This window comes from Schistocerca serialis, chromosome 2, assembly GCF_023864345.2.
Source record: "Schistocerca serialis cubense isolate TAMUIC-IGC-003099 chromosome 2, iqSchSeri2.2, whole genome shotgun sequence".
Taxonomy (NCBI): domain Eukaryota; kingdom Metazoa; phylum Arthropoda; class Insecta; order Orthoptera; family Acrididae; genus Schistocerca; species Schistocerca serialis.
The window spans coordinates 75,538,475-75,560,607 of NC_064639.1; positions in this window are offsets into that span (position 1 = coordinate 75,538,475).

Genomic DNA, 22,133 nt, shown 5'->3' on the forward strand with positions numbered 1-22,133 from the left:
GAAATTGCCACCGAATTTAATACAAAAGTCACAATGTCGACTTAAGTACAAGAGGACTGACACTCTCACTTTCTATGATTTGAACCTCTCCTGTGAGTCCAGTTTTATATTCCGATGGTTCACTAGCGGTTTACTGTATCCCTTGGACATTCTTATTGGCGATGAAACACAGAAATTGCATCCGAATTTAATACAAATGTCACAATGCCGACTTCAGTACAAGAGGACGGACACTCTACCTTTCTATAATTTGAACCTCTCCTGTGAGCCCAGTTTTATATTCCGATGCTACACTTCAGGTCTACTGTATATCTGGACATTCTTATTGACGATGAAACACAGAAATTGCATCGGAATTAAATTCAAAAGGCACAATGCCGACTTAAGGACAAGAGGACTGACACTCTAACTTTCTATGATTTGAATCTCTCCGGTGAGTCCAGCTTAAGATTCCGATGCTGCACTTCAGGTTTTCTGTATACCTTGGACCTTCTTATTGACGATGAAACACAGAAATTGCATCGGAATTAAATTCAAAAGGCACAATGCCGAATTAAGTACAAGAGGACTGACACTCTAACTGTCTATGATTTGAACCTCACCTGTGAGTCCAGTTTTAGATTCCGATGCTTCACTTCAGGTGTACTGTATCCCTTGTGCCTTGTTATTAATGATGAAACACTGAAACTGCATCCGTATTTAATACAAATGGCACAATGCCGACTTAAGTACAAGAATACTGACACTCTAACTGTCTATGATTTGAACCTCTCCTGTGAGGCCAGTATTAGATTCCGATGCCTCACTTCAGGTTTACTGTATCCCTTGGACCTTCTTATTGGCGATGAAACACGGAAATTGCATCCGAATTTAATACAAAAGTCACAATGCCGACTTAAGTACAAGAGGACTGACACTCTTACTTTCTATGATTTGAACCTCTCCTGAGAGTCCAGTTCTAAATTCCGATGCTTCACTAGCGGTTTACTGTATCCCTTGGACATTGTTATTGACGATGAAACACAGAAATTGCATCCGAATTTAATACAAATGTCACAATGCCGACTTCAGTACAAGAGGACGGATACTCTACCTTTCTATAATTTGCACCTCTCCTGTGAGTCCAGTTTTACATTCCGATGCTACACTTCAGGTCTACTGTATACCTTGGACATTCTTATTGACGATGAAACACAGAAATTGCATCGGAAATAAATTCAAAAGGCACAATGCCGACTTAAGTACAAGAGGACTGGCACTCTAACTGTCTATGATTTGAATCTCTCCGGTGAGTCCAGCTTAAGATTCCGATGCTGCACTTCAGGTTTTCTGTATACCTTGGACCTTCTTATTGACGATGAAACACAGAAATTGCATCCGAATTTAATACAAAAGGCACAATGCCGACTTAAGTACAAGAGGACTGCCACTCTCACTTTCTATGATTTGAACCTCTCCAGTGAGTCCAGTTTTAGATTCAGCTGCATCCCTTCAGGTTTACTGTATACCTTGGACCTTCCTACTGTCGATGAACCACAGAAATTGCATCCGAATTTAATACAGAAGGCAGAATGCCGACTTAAGTACAAGAGGACTGACTCTCTAACTTTCTATGATTTGAACCTCTCCTGTGAGTCCAGTTTTAGATTCCGATGCTTCACTTCAGGTTTACTGTATACCTAGGACCTTCTTATTGACGATGAAACACAGAAATTGGATCCGAATTTAATGCTAAAGCCACAATGCCGACTTAAGTACAAGAGGACGGACACTCTAACTTTCTATGGTTTGAACCTCTCCTGTGAGTCCAGTTTTAGTATCCGATGCTACACTTCAGGTTTACTGTATACCATGGATCTTCTTATTGACGATGAAGCACAGAAATTGCATCGGAATTAAATTCAAAAGGCACAATGCCGACTTAAGTACAAGATGACTAACACTCTAATTCTGTATGATTTGAACCTCTCCTGTGAGTCCAGTTTTTGAATCCGATACTTCACTTCAGGTTTACTGTATACCGTGGACCTCCTTATTGACGATGAAACACATAAATTGCATCCGAATGTAATACAAAAGGCACAATGCCGACTTAAGTACAAGAGGACTGACACTCTAATTTTCTATGATTTGAACCTCTTTTATGAGTCCAGTTTTAGGTTCCGATGCTTCCCATGAGGTTTACTGTATACCTTGGACCTTCTTATTGACGATGAAACACAGAAATTGCATCTGAATTTAATACAAAAGGCACAATGCCGACTTAAGTACAAGAAGACTGACACTCTAACTTTCTATGATTTGAAACACTCCTGTGAGTCCTGTTTTAGATTCCGATGCCTCACTTCAGGTTTACTGTATCCCTTGGACCTTCTTATTGGCAAGGAAACACAGAAATTGCATCCGAATTTAATACAAAAGTCACAATGCCGACTTAAGTACAAGAGGACTGATACACTCTCTTTCAGATTTGAACCTCTCCTGTGAGTCCAGATTTAGATTCCGATGCTTCACTTCAGGTTTCCTGTATACCTTGGACCTTCTCATTGACGATGAATCACAGAAATTGCATCGGAATTAAATTCAGAAGGCACAATGCCGACTAAAGTACAAGAGGACGGACACTCTAACTTTCTATGAATTGAACCTCTCCTGTGAGTCCAGATTTTGAATCCGATCGTTCACTTTAGGTTTACTGTATACCGTGGACCTCCTTATTGACGATGAAACACATAAATTGCATCCGAATGTAATACAAAAGGCACAATGCCGACTTAAGTACAAGAGGACTGACACTCTAACTTTCTATGATTTGAACCTCTTTTATGAGTCCAGTTTTAGGTTCCGATGCTTCCCATGAGGTTTACTGTATCCCTTGGACCTTCATGTGGACGATGAAACACTGACATTGCATCCGAATTTAATACAACAGACACGATGCCGACTTAAGTACAAGAGGACTGACACTCTAACTTTAAATGATTAGAACCTCTCCTGTGAGTCCAGTTCTAGATTCCGATTTTTCACTTCAGGTTTACTGTATCCCTTGCACCTTCCTTTTAACGGTGAAGCACAGAAATTGCATCGGAATGAAATTCAAAAGGCTCAATGCCGACTTAAGTACAAGAGGACCGATACTCTACCTTACTATAATTTGAACCTCTCCTGTGAGTCCAGTTTTAGGTTACGATGCTTCACTTCAGGTTTACTGTATACCTTGGACAATCTTTTTGACGATGAAACACAGAAATTGCATCGGATTTATATTCAAAAGGCACAATTCCGACTTAAGTACAAGAGGACTGACACTCTCACTTTCTATGATTTGAACCTCTAATGTGAGACCAGTTTTAGATTCCGCTTCATTCCTTCACGTTTACTGTATACCTTGGACTATCTTACTGACGATGAAACACAGAAATTGCATCCGAATTTAATACAAAAGGCACAATGCCGACTTAACTACAAGAGGACTGACACTCTAACTTTCTATGATTTGAACCTCTCCTGTGAGTCCAGTTTTAGATTCTGATGCTTCTCTTCAGGTTTACTGTATACCTTGGACCTACTTATTGACGATGAAACACAGAAATTGGATCCGAATTTAATGCAAAAGGCACAATGCCGACTTAAGTACAAGCAGACTGACACTCTCACATTCTATGATTTGAAACTCTCCTGTCAGTACAGTTTTAGATTCCGATGCTTCACTTCAGGGTCCCTGTATACCTTGGACCTTCTTTTTAACGGTGAAGCACAGAAATTGCATCGGAATGAAATTCAAAAGGCACAATGCCGACTTAAGTACAAGAGGACTGATACTCTACCTTACTATAATTTGAACCTCTCCTGTGAGTCCAGTTTTGATTACGATGCTTCACTTCAGGTTTACTGTATACCTTGGACATTCTTTTTGACGATGAAACACAGAAATTGCATCGGATTTATATTCAAAAGGCTCAATTCCGACTTAAGTACAAGAGGACTGACACTCTAACTTTCTGTGATTTGAATCTCTCCGGTGAGTCCAGATTTAGATTCCGATGCTTCACTTCAGGTTTACTGTATACCTTGGACCTTCTTCTTGACGATGAAACACAGAAATTGCATCGGAAGTAAGATCAAAACTCACAATGCCGACTTAAGTACAAGAGGACTGACACTCCAATGATTTGAATCTCTCCTGTGAGTCCAGTTTTAGATTTCGATGCTTCCCTTCAGATTTACTGTAAACCTTGGACCTTCTTATTGACGATGAGACACAGAAATTGCATCCGAACTTAATACAAAAGGCACAATGCGACTTAAGTGCAAGAGGACTGACACTCTCACTTTCTATGATTTGAACCTCTCCTGTGATACCAGTTTTAGATTCCGCTTCATCCCCTCAGGTTTACTGTATACCTTGGACCTTCTTACTGACGATGACACACAGAAATTGCATCTGAATTTAATACAAAAGGCACAATTCCGACTTAAGTACAAGAGGACTGACACTCTAACTTTCTATGATTTGAACCGCTCCTGTGAGTCCAGTTTTAGATTCCGATGCTTCACTTCAGGTTTACTGTATACCTTGGACCTTCTTATTGACGATGAAACACAGAAATTGCATCGGAATTAAATTCAAAAGGCACAATGCCGACTCATGTACAAGAGGACGGACACTCTATTTTTCTATGATTTTAACATCTCCTGTGAGTCCAGTTTTAGATTCCGATGCTACACTTCAGGTTTACTGTATACCATGGATCTTCTTATTGACGATGAAGGACAGAAATTGCATCGGAGTGAAATTCAAAAGGCACAATGCCGACTTAAGTACAAGATGACTATCACTCTAATTTTACTATGATTTCAACCACTCCTGTGAGTCCAGTTTTTGAATCCGATCCATCACTTCAGGTTTACTGTATCCCTTGGACCACCTTATTGACGATGAAACACAGAAATTCCTTCCGAATGTAATACAAAAGGCACAATGCCGACTTAAGTACAAGAGGACTGACACTCTAACTTTCTATGATTTGAACCTCTCCTATGAGTCCAGTTTTAGATTCTGATGCTTCCCTTCAGGTTTACTGTATACCTTGGACCTTCTTATTGACTATGAAACACAGAAATTGCATCCGAATTTGATACAAAAGGCGCAATGCCGACTTAAGTAAAAGAGGACTGTCACTCTAACTTTCTATGTTTTGAACCCCTCCTGTGAGTCCAGTTTTAGATTCCGATGCTTCCCTTCAGGTTTACTGTATACCTTGGACCTTTTTATTGACGTTCGAACACAGAAATTGAATCCGAATTTAATACAAAAGGCACAATGCCGACTTAAGTACAAGAGGACGGACACACTTACTTTCTATTATTTGAACCTCTTCCGTGAGTCCAGTTTCAGATTCCGATGCTTCCCTTCAGGTTTACTGTATACCTTGGACCTTCTTACTGACGATGAAACACAGAAATTGGATCCGAAATTAATGCAAAAGGCACAATGCCGACATAAGTACAAGAGGACTGACACTCTCACTTTCTATGATTCTATGATTTGAACCTCTCTTGTGAGTGCAGTCTTAGATTCCGGTGCTTCACTTCAGGTTTCCTGTACACCTTGGACCTTCTTATTGACGATGAATCACTGAAATTGCATCGGAATTTAATTCAGAAGGCACAATGCTGACTTAAGTACAAGAGGACGGACACTCTAACTTGCCATGATTTGAACCTCTCCTCTGAGTCCAGTTTTAGATTCCGATGCTTGACTTCAGGTTTCGTGTATACCTTGGACCTTCTTATTGTCGATGAAACACAGAATTTGCATTCGAATTTAATACAAAAGGCACAATGCCGACTTAAGTACAAGAGGAATGACACTCTCACTTTCTATGATTTGAACCTCTCCTGTGAGCCCAGTTTTAGATTCCGATGATTCACTTCAGATTTCCTATATACCTTGGACCTTCTTATTGACGATGAAACACAGAAATTGCATCCGAATTTAATACAAAAGGCACAATGCCGACTTAAGTACAGGAGGACTGACACTCTCTGTTTCGATGAATTGAACCTCTCCTCTGAGTCCAGGTTTAGATTCCGTGGCTTCACTTCAGGTTTCCTGTATACCTTGGACCTTCTTATTGACGATGAAACACAGAAATTGCATCCGAATGAAATTCAAAAGGCACAATGCCGACTGAAGTACAAGGGGACTGACTCTCTAACTTTCTATGATTTGAACCTCTCCTGTGAGTCTAGTTTTAGATTCGGAAGATTCACTTCAGGTTTACTGTATCCCTTGGACCTTCTTATTGATGATGAAACACAGAAATTGCATCCGAATGTAATACAAAAGGCACAATGCCGACCTAAGTACAAGAGGACATCCACTCTCACTTTCTATGATTTGAACCTCTCCTGTGAGTCCAGTTTTAAATTCCGATGCTACACTTCAGGTTTATTGTATACCATGGACCTTCTTATTGACGATGAAGCACAGAAAATGCATCGGAATGAAATTCAAAAGGCACAATGCTGACTTAAGTACAAGATGACTAACACTCTAATTTTCTTTGATTTGAACCTCTCCTGTGAGTCCAGATTTAGAATCCGATGCTTCACTTCAGGTTTACTGTATCCCTTGGACCTTCTTATTGACGATGAAACACAGAAATTGCATCCGAATGTAATACAAAAGGCACAATGCCGACTTAAGTACAAGAGGACTGATACTCTAACTTTCTATGATTAGAACCTCTCCTATGATTCCAGTTTTAGATTCCCATGCCTCCCTTCAGGTTTACTGAATACCTTGGACCTTCTTATTGACGATGAATCACAAAAATTGCATCCGAATTTAATACAAAAGGCACAATGTCGACTTAAGTACAAGAGGACTGACACTCTAACTTTCTATGATTTGAACCTCTCCTGTGAGTCCAGTTTTAGATTCCGATGCTTCCCTTCAGGTTTACTGTATACCTTGGACCTTCTTACTGACGATGAAACACAGAAATTGGATCCGAAATTAATGCAAAAGGCACAATGCCGACTTAAGTACAAGAGGACTGACACTCCCACTTTCTATGATTTGAAACTCTTCTGTGAGTACAGTTTTATATTCCGATGCTTCACTTCAGGTTTCCTGTATACCTTGGACCTTCTTATTGACGATGAAACACAGAAATTGCATCGGAATTAAATTCAAAAGGCACAATGCCGACTTATGTACAAGAGGACGGACACTCTATTTTTCTATGATTTGAACCTCTCCTGTGAGTCCAGTTTTAGATTCCGATGCTACACTTCAGGTTTACTGTATAGCATGGATCTTCTTATTGACGATGAAGCACAGAAATTGCATCGGAATGAAATTCAAAAGGCATAATGCCGACTGAAGTACAAGATGACTATCACTCTAATTTTCTATGTTTTCAACCTCTCCTGTGAGTCCAGTTTTTGAATCCGATGCTTCACTTCAGGTTTACTGTATCCCTTGGACCTCCTCATTGACGATGAAACACAGAAATTCAATCAGAATGTAATACAAAAGGCACAATGCCGACTTAAGTACAAGAGGACTGACACTCTAACTTTCTATGATTTGAACCTCTCCTATGATTCCAGTTTTAGATTCCGATGCTTCCATTCAGGTTTACTGTATCCCTTGGACCTTCATATCGACTATGAAACACAGAAATTGCATCCGAATTTAATACAAAAGGCGCAATGCCGACTTAAGTAAAAGAGGACTGTCACTTTAACTTTCTAAGATTTGAACCTCTCCTGTGAGTCCAGGTTTAGATTCCGATGCTTCCCCTCAGGTTTACTATATACCTTGGACCTTTTTATTGACGATTGAACACAGAAATTGCATCCGAATATAATACAAAAGGCACAATGCCGACTTAAGTACAAGAGGTCGACACACTCACTTTCTATGATTTGAACCTCTTCTGTTAGTCCAGTTTTAGATTCCGATGCGTCCCTTCAGGTTTACTGTATACCTTGGACCTTCTTACTAACGATGAAACACAGAAATTGGATCCGACATTAATGCAAAAGGCACAATGCCGACATAAGTACAAGACGACTGACACTCTCACTTTCTATGATTCTATGATTTGAACCTCTCCTGTGAGTCCAGTCTTAGATTCCGGTGCTTCACTTCAGGTTTCGTGTACACCTTGGACCTTCTTATTGACGATGAATCACAGAAATTGCATCGGAATTTAATTCAGAAGGCACAATGCCGACTTAAGTACAAGAGGACGGACACTCTAACTTTCTATGAATTGAACCTCTCCTGTGAGTCCAGTTTTAGATTCCTATGCTACACTTCAGGCTTACTGAATACCATGGACCTTCTTATTGACGATGAAGCACAGAAATTGCATCGGAGTGAAATTCAAAAGGCACAATGCCGACTTAAGTACAAGATGATTGACACTCTAACTTTCTATGATTTGAACCTCTCCTGTGAGTCCAGTTTTAGATTCCGATGCTACACTTCAGGTTTACTGTATACCATGGACCTTCTTATTGACGATGAAGCACAGAAATTGCATCGAAGTGAAATTCAAAAGGCACAATGCCGATTTAAGTACAAGATGACGGACACTCTAACTTTCTATGATTTGAACCTCTCCTGTGAGTCCAGTTTTAGAATCCGATGCTTCACTTCAGGTTTGCTGTATCCCTTGGACCTTCTTATTGACGATGAAACACAGAATTTGCATTCGGATTTAATACAAAAGGCACAATGCCGACTTAAGTACAAGAGAATGACACTCTCACTTTCTATGATTTGAACCTGTCCTGTGAGTCCAGTTTTAGATTCCGATGATTCACTTCAGGTTTCCTATATACCTTTGACCTTCTTATTGACGATGAGACACAGAAATTGCATTCGAACCTAATACAAAAGGCACAATGCCGACTTAAGTACAGCAGGACTGACACTCTCACTTTCGATGATTTGATCCTATCCTCTGCGTCCAGATTTAGATTCCGATGCTTCACTTCAGGTTTCCTGTATACCTTGGACCTTCTTATTGACGATGAAACACAGAAATAGCATCCGAATGTAATACAAAAGGCACAATGCCAACTTACGTAAAAGAGGACTGACACTCGAACTTTCTATGATTTGAACCTCTCCTGTGAGTCCAGTTTTAGATTTCGATGCTTTCCTTCAGGTTTACTGTATACCTGGGACCTTCTTATTGACGATGAAACACAGAAATTGCATCCAAATTTAATACAAAAAGCACAATGCCGACTTAAGTACAAGAGGACTGACACTCTCACTTTCTATGATTTGAACCTCTCCTGCGAGTCCAGTTTTAGATTCCGATGCTTCACTTCAGGTTTCCTGTATACCTTGGACCTTCTTATTGACGATGAAACACAGATATTGCATCCGAATTAAATTGAAAAGGTACAAAGCCGACTTAAGTACAAGAGGACAGACTCTCTAACTTTTTATGATTTGAACCACTCCTGTGAGTCCAGTTTTAGTATCCTATGATTCACTTCAGGTTTACTGTGTCCCTTGGACCTTCTTATTGATGAAGAAACACAGAAATTACATCCGAATTTAATACAAAAGGCACAATGCCGACATAAGTACAAGAGAACAGACACTCTCACTTTCTATTATTTGAACCTCACCTGTGAGTCCACTTTTAGATTCCGATGCTTCACTTCAGGTTTCCTGTATACCTAGAACATTCTTAATGACGAAGAAACACAGAAATTGCATCCGAATTTAATACAAAAGGCACAATGCCGACTTAAGTACAAAAGGGACTGACATTCTCACTTTCTATGAATTGAACCTGTCCTGTGAGTCCAGTTTTAGATTCCGATGCTTCCCTTCAGGTTTACTGTATACCTCGGACCTTCTTACTGACGATGAAACACAGAAATTGCATCCGAATTTAATACAAAATGCTCAATGCCGACTTAAGTACAAGAGGACTGACACTTTAACTTTCTATGAATAGAACCTCTCCTGTGAGTCCAGTTTTAGGTTCCGACGCTTCACTTGAGGTTTACTGTATCCCTTGGACATTCTTATTGACGATGAAACACAGAAATTGCATCCGAATTTAATACAAAACGCACAATGCCGACTTAAGTACATGAGGACTGACACTCCCACTTTCTATGATTTGAAACTCTTCTGTGAGTACAGTTTTAGATTCCGATGCTTCACTTCAGGTTTCCTGTATACCTTGGACCTTCTTATTGACGATGAAACACAGAAATTGCATCGGAATTAAATTCAAAAGGCACAATGTCGACTTATGTACAAGAGGACGGACACTCTATTTTTCTATGATTTGAACCTCTCCTGTGAGTCCAGTTTTAGATTCCGATGCTACACTTCAGGTTTACTGTATACCATGGATCTTCTTATTGACGATGAAGCACAGAAATTGCATCGGAATGAAATTCAAAAGGCACAATGCCGACTTAAGTACAAGATGACTATCACTCTAATTTTCTATGATTTCAGCCTATCCTGTGAGTCCAGTTTTTGAATCCGATCCTTCACTTCAGGTTTACTGTATCCCTTGGACCTCCTTATTGACGATGAAACACAGAAATTCCATCCGAATGTAATACAAAAGGCACAATGCCGACTTAAGTACAAGAGGACTGACACTCTAACTATCTATGATTTGAACATCTCCTATGAGTCCAGTTTTAGATTCCGATGCTTCCCTTCAGGTTTACTGTATCCCTTGGACCTTCTTACTGACGATGAAACACAGAAATTGCATCCGAATTTAATACAAAATGCTCAATGCCGACTTAAGTACAAGAGGACTGACACTTTAACTTTCTATGAATAGAACCTCTCCTGTGAGTCCAGTTTTAGGTTCCGACGCTTCACTTGAGGTTTACTGTATCCCTTGGACATTCTTATTGACGATGAAACACAGAAATTGCATCCGAATTTAATACAAAACGCACAATGCCGACTTAAGTACATGAGGACTGACACTCCCACTTTCTATGATTTGAAACTCTTCTGTGAGTACAGTTTTAGATTCCGATGCTACACTTCAGGTTTACTGTATACCATGGACCTTCTTATTGACGATGAAGCACAGAAATTGCATAGAAGTGAAATTCAAAAGGCACAATGGCGACTTAAGTACAAGATGACGGACACTCTAACTTTCTATGATTTGAACCTCTCCTGTGAGTCCAGTTTTAGAATCCGATGCTTCACTTCAGGTTTACTGTTTCCCTTGGACCTTCTTATTGACGATGAAACACAGAATTTGCATTCGAATTTAATACAAAAGGCACAATGCCGACTTAAGTACAAGAGGAATGACACTCTCACTTTCTATGATTTGAACCTGTCCTGTGAGTCCAGTTTTAGATTCCGATGATTCACTTCAGGTTTACTGTATATCTTGGACCTTCTTATTGACGATGAAACACAGAAATTGCATCCGAATTTAATACAAAAGGCACAATGCCGACTGAAGTACTAGGGGACTGACTCTCAAACTTTCTATGATTTGAACCTCTCTTGTGAGTCCAGTTTTAGATTCCGATGATCACTTCAGGTTTACTGTATCCCTTGGACCGTCTTATTGATGATGAAACACAGAAATTGCATCCGAATTTAATACAAAAGGCACAATGCCGACCTAAGTACAAGAGGACTGACACTCTCACTTTCTATGATTTGAACCTCTCCTGTGGGTCCAGTTTTAGTTTCCGATGCTTCACTTCAGGTTTCCTGTATACCTTGGACCTTCTTATTGTCGATGAAACACAGAAATTGCATCGGAATTAAATTCAGAAGGCGCAATGCCGACTTGAGTACAAGAGGACGGACACTCTAACTTTCTATGATTTGAACCTCTCCTGTGAGTCCAGTTTTAGATTCCGATGATTCACTTCAGGTTTACTGTATATCTTGGACCTTCTTATTGATGATGAAACACAGAAATTGCATCCGAATTTAATACAAAAGGCACAATGCCGACCTAAGTACAAGAGGACATCCACTCTCACTTTCTATTATTTGAACCTCTCCTGTGAGTCCAGTTTTAGATTCCGATGCTACACTTCAGGTTTATTGTATACCATGGACCTTTTTATTGACGATGATGCATAGAAATTGCATCGGAATGAAATTCAAAAGGCACAATGCTGACTTAGGTACAAGATGACTAACACTCTAATTTTCTATGATTTGAACCTCTCCTGTGAGTCCAGTTTTAGAATCCGATGCTTCACTTCAGGTTTACTGTATCCCTTGGACCTTCTTATTGACGATGAAACACAGAAGTTGCATCCGAATGTAATACAAAAGGCACAATGCCGACTTAAGTACAAGAGGACTGACACTCTAACTTTCTATGATTTGAACCTCTCCTATGGTTCCAGTTTTAGATCCCATGCTTCCCTTCAGGTTTACTGTATACCTTGGACCTTCTTATTGACGATGAAACACAAAAATTGCATCCGAATTTAATACAAAAGGCACAATGCCGACTTAAGTACAAGAGGACTGACACTCTAACTTTCTATGATTTGAAACTCTCCTATGATTCCAGTTTTAGATTCCAATGCTTCCCTTCAGGTTTACTGTATACCTTGGACCTTCTTACTGACGATGAAACACAGAAATTGGATCCGAAATTAATGCAAAAGGCACAATGCCGACTTAAGTACAAGAGGACTGACACTCTAACTTTCTATGATTTGAACCTCTCCTGTGAGTCCAGTTTTAGATTCCGATGCTTCACTTCAGGTTTCCTGTATACCTTGGACCTTCTTATTGACGATGAAACACAGATATTGCATCCGAATTAAATTGAAAAGGTACAAAGCCGACTTAAGTACAAGAGGACAGACTCTATAACTTTTTATGATTTGAACCACTCCTGTGAGTCCAGTTTTAGTATCCTATGATTCACTTCAGGTTTACTGTGTCCCTTGGACCTTCTTATTGATGAAGAAACACAGAAATTACATCCGAATTTAATACAAAAGGCACAATGCCGACATAAGTACAAGAGGACAGACACTCTCACTTTCTATAATTTGAACCTCACCTGTGAGTCCACTTTTAGATTCCGATGCTTCACTTCAGGTTTCCTGTATACCTAGAACATTCTTAATGACGAAGAAACACAGAAATTGCATCCGAATTTAATACAAAAGGCACAATGCCGACTTAAGTACAAAAGGGACTGACATTCTCACTTTCTATGATTTGAACCTGTCCTGTGAGTCCAGTTTTAGATTCCGATGCTTCCCTTCAGGTTTACTGTATACCTCGGACCTTCTTACTGACGATGAAACACAGAAATTGCATCCGAATTTAATACAAAAGGCTCAATGCCGACTTAAGTACAAGAGGACTGTCACTCTAACTTTCTATGATTTGAACCTCTCCTTTGAGTCCAGTTTTATATTCTGATGCTTCACTTCAGGTTTACTGTATACCTTGGACCTTCTTATTGACGATGAAACACAGAAATTGGATCCGAATTTAATGCAAAAGGCAGAATGCCGACCTAAGTACAAGAGGACTGTCACTCTAACTTTCTATGAATAGAACCTCTCCTGTGAGTCCAGTTTTAGGTTCCGACGCTTCACTTGAGGTTTACTGTATCCCTTGGACATTCTTATTGACGATGAAACACAGAAATTGCATCCGAATTTAATACAAAACGCACAATGCCGACTTAAGTACATGAGGACTGACACTCCCACTTTCTATGATTTGAAACTCTTCTGTGAGTACAGTTTTAGATTCCGATGCTTCACTTCAGGTTTCCTGTATACCTTGGACCTTCTTATTGACGATGAAACACAGAAATTGCATCGGAATTAAATTCAAAAGGCACAATGTCGACTTATGTACAAGAGGACGGACACTCTATTTTTCTATGATTTGAACCTCTCCTGTGAGTCCAGTTTTAGATTCCGATGCTACACTTCAGGTTTACTGTATACCATGGATCTTCTTATTGACGATGAAGCACAGAAATTGCATCGGAATGAAATTCAAAAGGCACAATGCCGACTTAAGTACAAGATGACTATCACTCTAATTTTCTATGATTTCAACCTCTCCTGTGAGTCCAGTTTTTGAATCCGATCCTTCACTTCAGGTTTACTGTATCCCTTGGACCTCCTTATTGACGATGAAAGACAGAAATTCCATCCAAATGTAATACAAAAGGCACAATGCCGACTTAAGTACAAGAGGACTGACACTCTAACTATCTATGATTTGAACATCTCCTATGAGTCCAGTTTTAGTTTCCGATGCTTCCCTTCAGGTTTACTGTATCCCTTGGACCTTCTTATTGACTATGAAACACAGAAATTGCATCCGAATTTAATACAAAAGCGCAATGCCGACTTAAGTAAAAGAACTCTGTCACTCTAACTTTCTATGATTTGAACCTCTCCTGTGAGTCCAGTTTTAGATTCCGATGCTTCCCTTCAGGTTTACTGTATACCTTGGACCTTTTTTTTGACGATTGAACACAGAAATTGCATCCGAATTTAATACAAAAGGCACAATGCCGACTTAAGTACAAGAGGACGGACATACTCACTTTCTATGATTTGAACCTCTTCTGTGAGTCCAGTTTTAGATTCCGATGCTACACTTCAGGTTTACTGTATACCATGGACCTTCTTATTGACGATGAAGCACAGAAATTGCATAGAAGTGAAATTCAAAAGGCACAATGCCGACTTAAGTACAAGATGACGGACACTCTAACTTTCTATGATTTGAACCTCTCCTGTGAGTCCAGTTTTAGAATCCGATGCTTCACTTCAGGTTTACTGTTTCCCTTGGACCTTCTTATTGACGATGAAACACAGAATTTGCATTCGAATTTAATACAAAAGGCACAATGCCGACTTAAGTACAAGAGGAATGACACTCTCACTTTCTATGATTTGAACCTGTCCTGTGAGTCCAATTTTAGAGTCCGGTGAATCACTTCAGGTATACTGTATATCTTGGACCTTCTTATTGACGATGAAACACAGAAATTGCATCCGAATTTAATACAAAAGGCACAATGCCGACTTAAGTACAGGAGGACTGACACTCTCACTTTCGATGATTTGAACCTATCCTCTGCGTCCAGGTTTAGATTCCGATGCTTCACTTCAGGTTTCCTGTATACCTTGGACCTTCTTATTGACGATGAAACACAGAAATTTCATCCGAATTAAATTCAAAAGGCACAATGCCGACTGAAGTAGAAGGGGACTGACTCTCTAACTTTCTATGATTTGAACCTCTCCTGTGAGTCCAGTTTTAGATTCCGATGATTCACTTCAGGTTTACTGTATATCTTGGACCTTCTTATTGATGATGAAACACAGAAATTGCATCCGAATTTAATACAAAAGGCACAATGCCGACCTAAGTACAAGAGGACATCCACTCTCACTTTCTATTATTTGAACCTCTCCTGTGAGTCCAGTTTTAGATTCCGATGCTACACTTCAGGTTTATTGTATACCATGGACCTTCTTATTGACGTTGATGCACAGAAATTGCATCGGAATGAAATTCAAAAGGCACAATGCTGACTTAGGTGCAAGATGACTAACACTCTAATTTTCTATGATTTGAACCTCTCCTGTGAGTCCAGTTTTAGAATCCGATGCTTCACTTCAGGTTTACTGTATCCCTTGGACCTTCTTATTGACGATGAAACACAGAAGTTGCATCCGAATGTAATACAAAAAGCACAATGACGACTTAAGTACAAGAGGACTGACACTCTAACTTTCTATGATTTGAACCTCTCCTATGATTCCAGTTTTAGATTCCCATGCTTCCCTTCAGGTTTACTGTATACCTTGGACCTTCTTATTGACGATGAAACACAAAAATTGCATCCGAATTTAATACAAAAGGCACAATGCCGACTTAAGTACAAGAGGACTGACACTCTAACTTTCTATGATTTGAACCTCTCCTATGATTCCAGTCTTAGATTCCAATGCTTCCCTTCAGGTTTACTGTATACCTTGGACCTTCTTACTGACGATGAAACACAGAAATTGGATCCGAAATTAATGCAAAAGGCACAATGCCGACTTAAGTACAAGAGGACTGACACTCTCACTTTCTATGATTTGAACCTCTCCTGTGGGTCCAGTTTTAGTTTCCGATGCTTCACTTCAGGTTTCCTGTATACCTTGGACCTTCTTATTGACGATGAAACACAGAAATAGCATCCGAATGTAATACAAAAGGCACAATGCCAACTTAAGTAAAAGAGGACTGACACTCGAACTTTCTATGATTTGAACCTCTCCTGTGAGTCCAGTTTTAGATTTCGATGCTTTCCTTCAGGTTTACTGTATACCTGGGACCTTCTTATTGACGATGAAACACAGAAATTGCATCCAAATTTAATACAAAAAGCACAATGCCGACTTAAGTACAAGAGGACTGACACTCTCACTTTCTATGATTTGAACCTCTCCTGTGAGTCCAGTTTTAGATTCCGATGCTTCACTTCTGGTTTCCTGTATACCTTGGACCTTCTTATTGACGATGAAACACTGATATTGCATCCGAATTAAATTGAAAAGGTACAAAGCCGACTTAAGTACAAGAGGACAGACTCTCTAACTTTTTATGATTTGAACCACTCCTGTGAGTCCAGTTTTAGTATCCTATGATTCACTTCAGGTTTACTGTATCCCTTGGACCTTCTTATTGATGAAGAAACACAGAAATTACATCCGAATTTAATACAAAAGGCACAATGCCGACATAAGTACAAGAGGACAGACACTCTCACTTTCTATAATTTGAACCTCACCTGTGAGTCCACTTTTAGATTCCGATGCTTCACTTCAGGTTTCCTGTATACCTTGAACATTCTTAATGACGAAGAAACACAGAAATTGCATCCGAATTTAATACAAAAGGCACAATGCCGACTTAAGTACAAAAGGGACTGACATTCTCATTTTCTATGATTTGAACCTGTCCCGTGAGTCCAGTTTTAGATTCCGATGCTTCCCTTCAGGTTTACTGTATACCTCGGACCTTCTTACTGACGATGAAACACAGAAATTGCATCTGAATTTAATACAAAAGGCTCAATGCCGACTTAAGTACAAGAGGACTGACACTCTAACTTTCTATTATTTGAACCTCTCCTTTGAGTCCAGTTTTATATTCCGATGCTTCACTTCAGGTTTACTGTATACCTTGGACCTTCTTATTGACGATGAAACACAGAAATAGCATCCGAATGTAATACAAAAGGCACAATGCCAACTTAAGTAAAAGAGGACTGACACTCTAACTTTCTATGAATAGAACCTCTCCTGTGAGTCCAGTTTTAGATTCCGACGCTTCACTTGAGGTTTACTGTATCCCTTGGACATTCTTATTGACGATGAAACACAGAAATTGCATCCGAATTTAATACAAAAGGCACAATGCGCACTTAAGTACAAGAGGACTGACACTCTAACCCTTTAGGAATTGAACCTCTCCTGTGAGTCCAGTTTTAGATTCCGATGCTTCACTACAGGTTTACTGTATACCTTGGAACTTCTTACTGACGAAGATACACAGTTATTGCATCGGAATAAAAATTCAGAAGGCACAATACCGACTTAAGTACAAGAGTACTGACACTCTACCTTCTACGATTTGAACCTTTCCTGTGAGTCCAGTTTTAGATTCCGATGCTTCACTTCAGGTTTACTGTATCCCTAGGACCTTCGTATTGACGATGAAACACAGAAATTGCATCCGAATTTAATACAAAAGGCTCAATGCCGACTTAAGTACAAGAGGACTGACACTCTTACTTTCTATGATTTGAACCTCTCCTGTGAGTCCAGTTTTAAATTCCAATACTTCCCTTCAGTTTTACTGTATACCATGGACCTTCTTACAGGCGATGAAGCACAGAAATTGCATCCGAATTTAATACAAAACGCACAATGCCGACTTAAGTACATGAGGACTGACACTCCCACTTTCTATGATTTGAAACTCTTCTGTGGGTACAGTTTTAGATTCCGATGCTTCACTTCAGGTTTCCTGTATACCTTGGACCTTCTTATTGACGATGAAACACAGAAATTGCATCGGAATTAAATTCAAAAGGCACAATGTCGACTTATGTACAAGAGGACGGACACTCTATTTTTCTATGATTTGAACCTCTCCTGTGAGTCCAGTTTTAGATTCCGATGCTACACTTCAGGTTTACTGTATACCATGGATCTTCTTATTGACGATGAAGCACAGAAATTGCATCGGAATGAAATTCAAAAGGCACAATGCCGACTTAAGTACAAGATGACTATCACTCTAATTTTCTATGATTTCAACCTCTCCTGTGAGTCCAGTTTTAGATTCCGATGCTTCCCTTCAGGTTTACTGTATACCTTGGACCTTTTTTTTGACGATCGAACACAGAAATTGCATCCGAATTTAATGCAAAAGGCACAATGCCGACTTAAGTACAAGAGGACGGACATACTCACTTTCTATGATTTGAACCTCTTCTGTGAGTCCAGTTTTAGATTCCGATGCTACACTTCAGGTTTACTGTATACCATGGACCTTCTTATTGACGATGAAGCACAGAAATTGCATAGAAGTGAAATTCAAAAGGCACAATGCCGACTTAAATACAAGAGGAATGACACTCTCACTTTCTATGATTTGAACCTGTCCTGTGAGTCCAGTTTTAGATTCCGATGATTCACTTCAGGTTTCCTATATACCTTGGACCTTCTTATTGACGATGAAACACAGAAATTGCATCCGAATTTAATACAAAAGGCACAATGCCGACTTAAGTACAGGAGGACTGACACTCTCACTTTCGATGATTTGAACCTATCCTCTGCGTCCAGGTTTAGATTCCGATGCTTCCCTTCAGGTTTCCTGTATACCTTGGACCTTCTTATTGACGATGAAACACAGAAACTTCATCCGAATTAAATTCAAAAGGCACAATGCCGACTGAAGTACAAGGGGACTGACTCTCTAACTTTCTATGATTTGAACCTCTCCTGTGAGTCCAGTTTTAGATTCCGATGATTCACTTCAGGTTTACTGTATATCTTGGACCTTCTTATTGATGATGAAACACAGAAATGTCATCCGAGTTTAATAAAAAAGGCACAATGCCGACCTAAGTACAAGAGGACTGACACTCTAACTTTCTATGATTTGAACCTCTCCTATGATTCCAGTTTTAGATTCCCATGCTTGCATACAGGTTTACTGTATACCTTGGACCTTCTTATTGACGATGAAACACAAAAATTGCATCCGAATTTATTACAAAAGGCACAATGCCGACTTAAGTACAAGATTACTGACACTCTAAATTTCTATGATTTGAACCTCTCCTGTGAGTCCAGTTTTAGATTCCGATGCTTCCCTTCAGGTTTACTGTATACCTTGGACCTTCTTACTGACGATGAAACACAGAAATTGGATCCGAAATTAATGCAAAAGGCACAATGCCGACTTAAGTACAAGAGGACTGACAATCTCACTTTCTATGATTTGAACCTCTCCTGTGGGTCCATTTTTAGTTTCCGATGCTTCACTTCAGGTTTCCTGTATACCTTGGACCTTCTTATTGACGATGAAACACAGAAATTGCTTCGTAATTAAATTCAGAAGGCGCAATGCCGACTTACGTACAAGAGGACGGACACTCTAACTTTCTATGATTTGAACCTCTCCTGTGAGTCCAGTTTTAGATTCCGATCCTACACTTCAGGTTTATTGTATACCATGGACCTTCTTATTGACGATGAAGCACAGAAATTGCTTTGAAGTGAAATTCAAAAGGCAAAATGCCGACTTAAGTACAAGATGACTGACACTCTAACTTTCTATGACTTGAACCTCTCCTGTGAGTCCAGTTTTAGAATCCGATGCTTCACTTCAGGTTTACTGTATTCCTTGGACCTTCTTATTGACGATGAAACACAGATATTGCATCCGAATTAAATTGAAAAGGCACAAAGCCGACTTAAGTTCAAGAGGACTGACTCTCTAACTCTTTATGATTGGAACCATTCCTGTGAGTCCAGTTTTAGTATCCTATGATTCACTTCAGGTTTACTGTATCCCTTGGACCTTCTTATTGATGAAGAAACACAGAAGTTGCATCCGAATTTAATACAAAAAGCCCAATGCCGACTTAAGTACAAGAGGACAGACACTCTCACTTTCTATAATTTGAACCCCACCTGTGAGTCCACTTTTAGATTCCGATGCTTCACTTCAGGTTTCCTGTATACCTTGGACATTGTTAATGACGAAGAAACACAGAAATTGCATCCGAATTTAATACAAAAGGCACAATGCCGACTTAAGTACAAAAGGGTCTGACATTCTCACTTTCTATGATTTGAACCTGTCCTGTGAGTCCAGTTTCAGATTCCGATGCTGCCCTTCATGTTTACTGTATACCTTGGACCTTCTTACTGACGATGAAACACAGAAATGGGATCCGAATTTAATACAAAAGGCTCAATGCCGACTTAAGTACAAGAGGACTGACACTCTAACTTTCTATGATTTGAACCTCTCCTTTGAGTCCAGTTTTATATTCCGATGCTTCACTTCAGGTTTACTGTATATCTTGGACCTACTTATTGACGATGAAACACAGAAATTGAATGCGAATATAATGCAAATGGCACAATGCCGACTTAAGTACAAGAGGACTGACACTCTAACTTTCTATGAATTCAATATCTCCTGTGAGTCCAGTTTGAGATTCCGACGCTTCACTTGGGGTTTACTGTATCCCTTGGACATTCTTATTGACGATGAAACACTGAAATTGCATCCGAATTTAATACAAAAGGCACAATGCGCACTTAAGTACAAGAGGACTTACACTCTAACCTTCTAGGATTTGAACCTCTCCTGTGAGTCCAGTTTTAGATTCCGATGCTTCACTACAGGTTTACTGTATACCTTGGAACTTCTTACTGACGAAGAAACACAGTTATTGCATCGGAATAAAAATTCAGAAGGCACAATACCGACTTAACTACAAGAGTACTGACACTCTACCTTCTACGATTTGAACCTTTCCTGTGAGTCCAGTTCTAGATTCCGATGCTTCACTTCAGGTTTACTGTATCCCTAGGACCTTCGTATTGACGATTAAACACAGAAATTGCATCCGAATTTTTATGCAAAAGGCACAACGCCGACATAAGTACAAGAGGACTGACACTCTAACTTTCAATGATTAGAACCTCTCCTGTGAGTCCAGTTTTGGATTCCGATTTTGCACTTCAGGTTTACTGTATCCCTTGGACCTTCTTTTTAACGGTGAAGCACAGAAATTGCATCGGAATGAAATTCAAAAGGCACAATGCCGACTTAAGTACAAGAGGACTGACACTCTACCTTTCTACAAATTGAACCACTCCTGTGAGTCCAGTTTTAGATTCCGGTGCTTCACTTTAGGTTTACTGTATACCTTGGACCTTCTTATTGACGATGAATCACAGATATTGCATCGGATTTAAATTCAAAAGCACAATGCCGACTTAACTACAAGAGGACTGACACTCTAACTTTCAATGAAATAAATCTCTCCTGTGAGTCCAGTTTTAGATTCTGATTCATCCCTTCAGGTTTACTGTATACCTTCGACCTTCGTACTGACTTTGAAACACAGAAATTGCATCCGAATTTAATACAAAAGGCACAATGCCGACTTAAGTACAAGACTACTGACACTCTAACTTTCTATGATTTGAACCTCTCCTGTGAGTCCAGTTTTAGATTCCGATGCATCACTTCAGGTTTACTGTATACCTTGGACCTCCTTATTGACGATGAAACACAGAAATTGGATCCGAATTTAATGCAAAAGGCACAATGCCGACTTAAGTACAAGAGGATTGACACTCTCAGTTTCTATGATTTGAAACACTCCTGTGAGTACAGTTTAAGATTCCGATGCTTCACTTCAGGTTTCCTGTATACCTTGGACCTTCTCATTGACGATGAAACACAGAAATTTCATCCGAATTTAATACAAAAGGCACAGTGCCGACTTACGAACAAGAGGACTGACACTCTAACT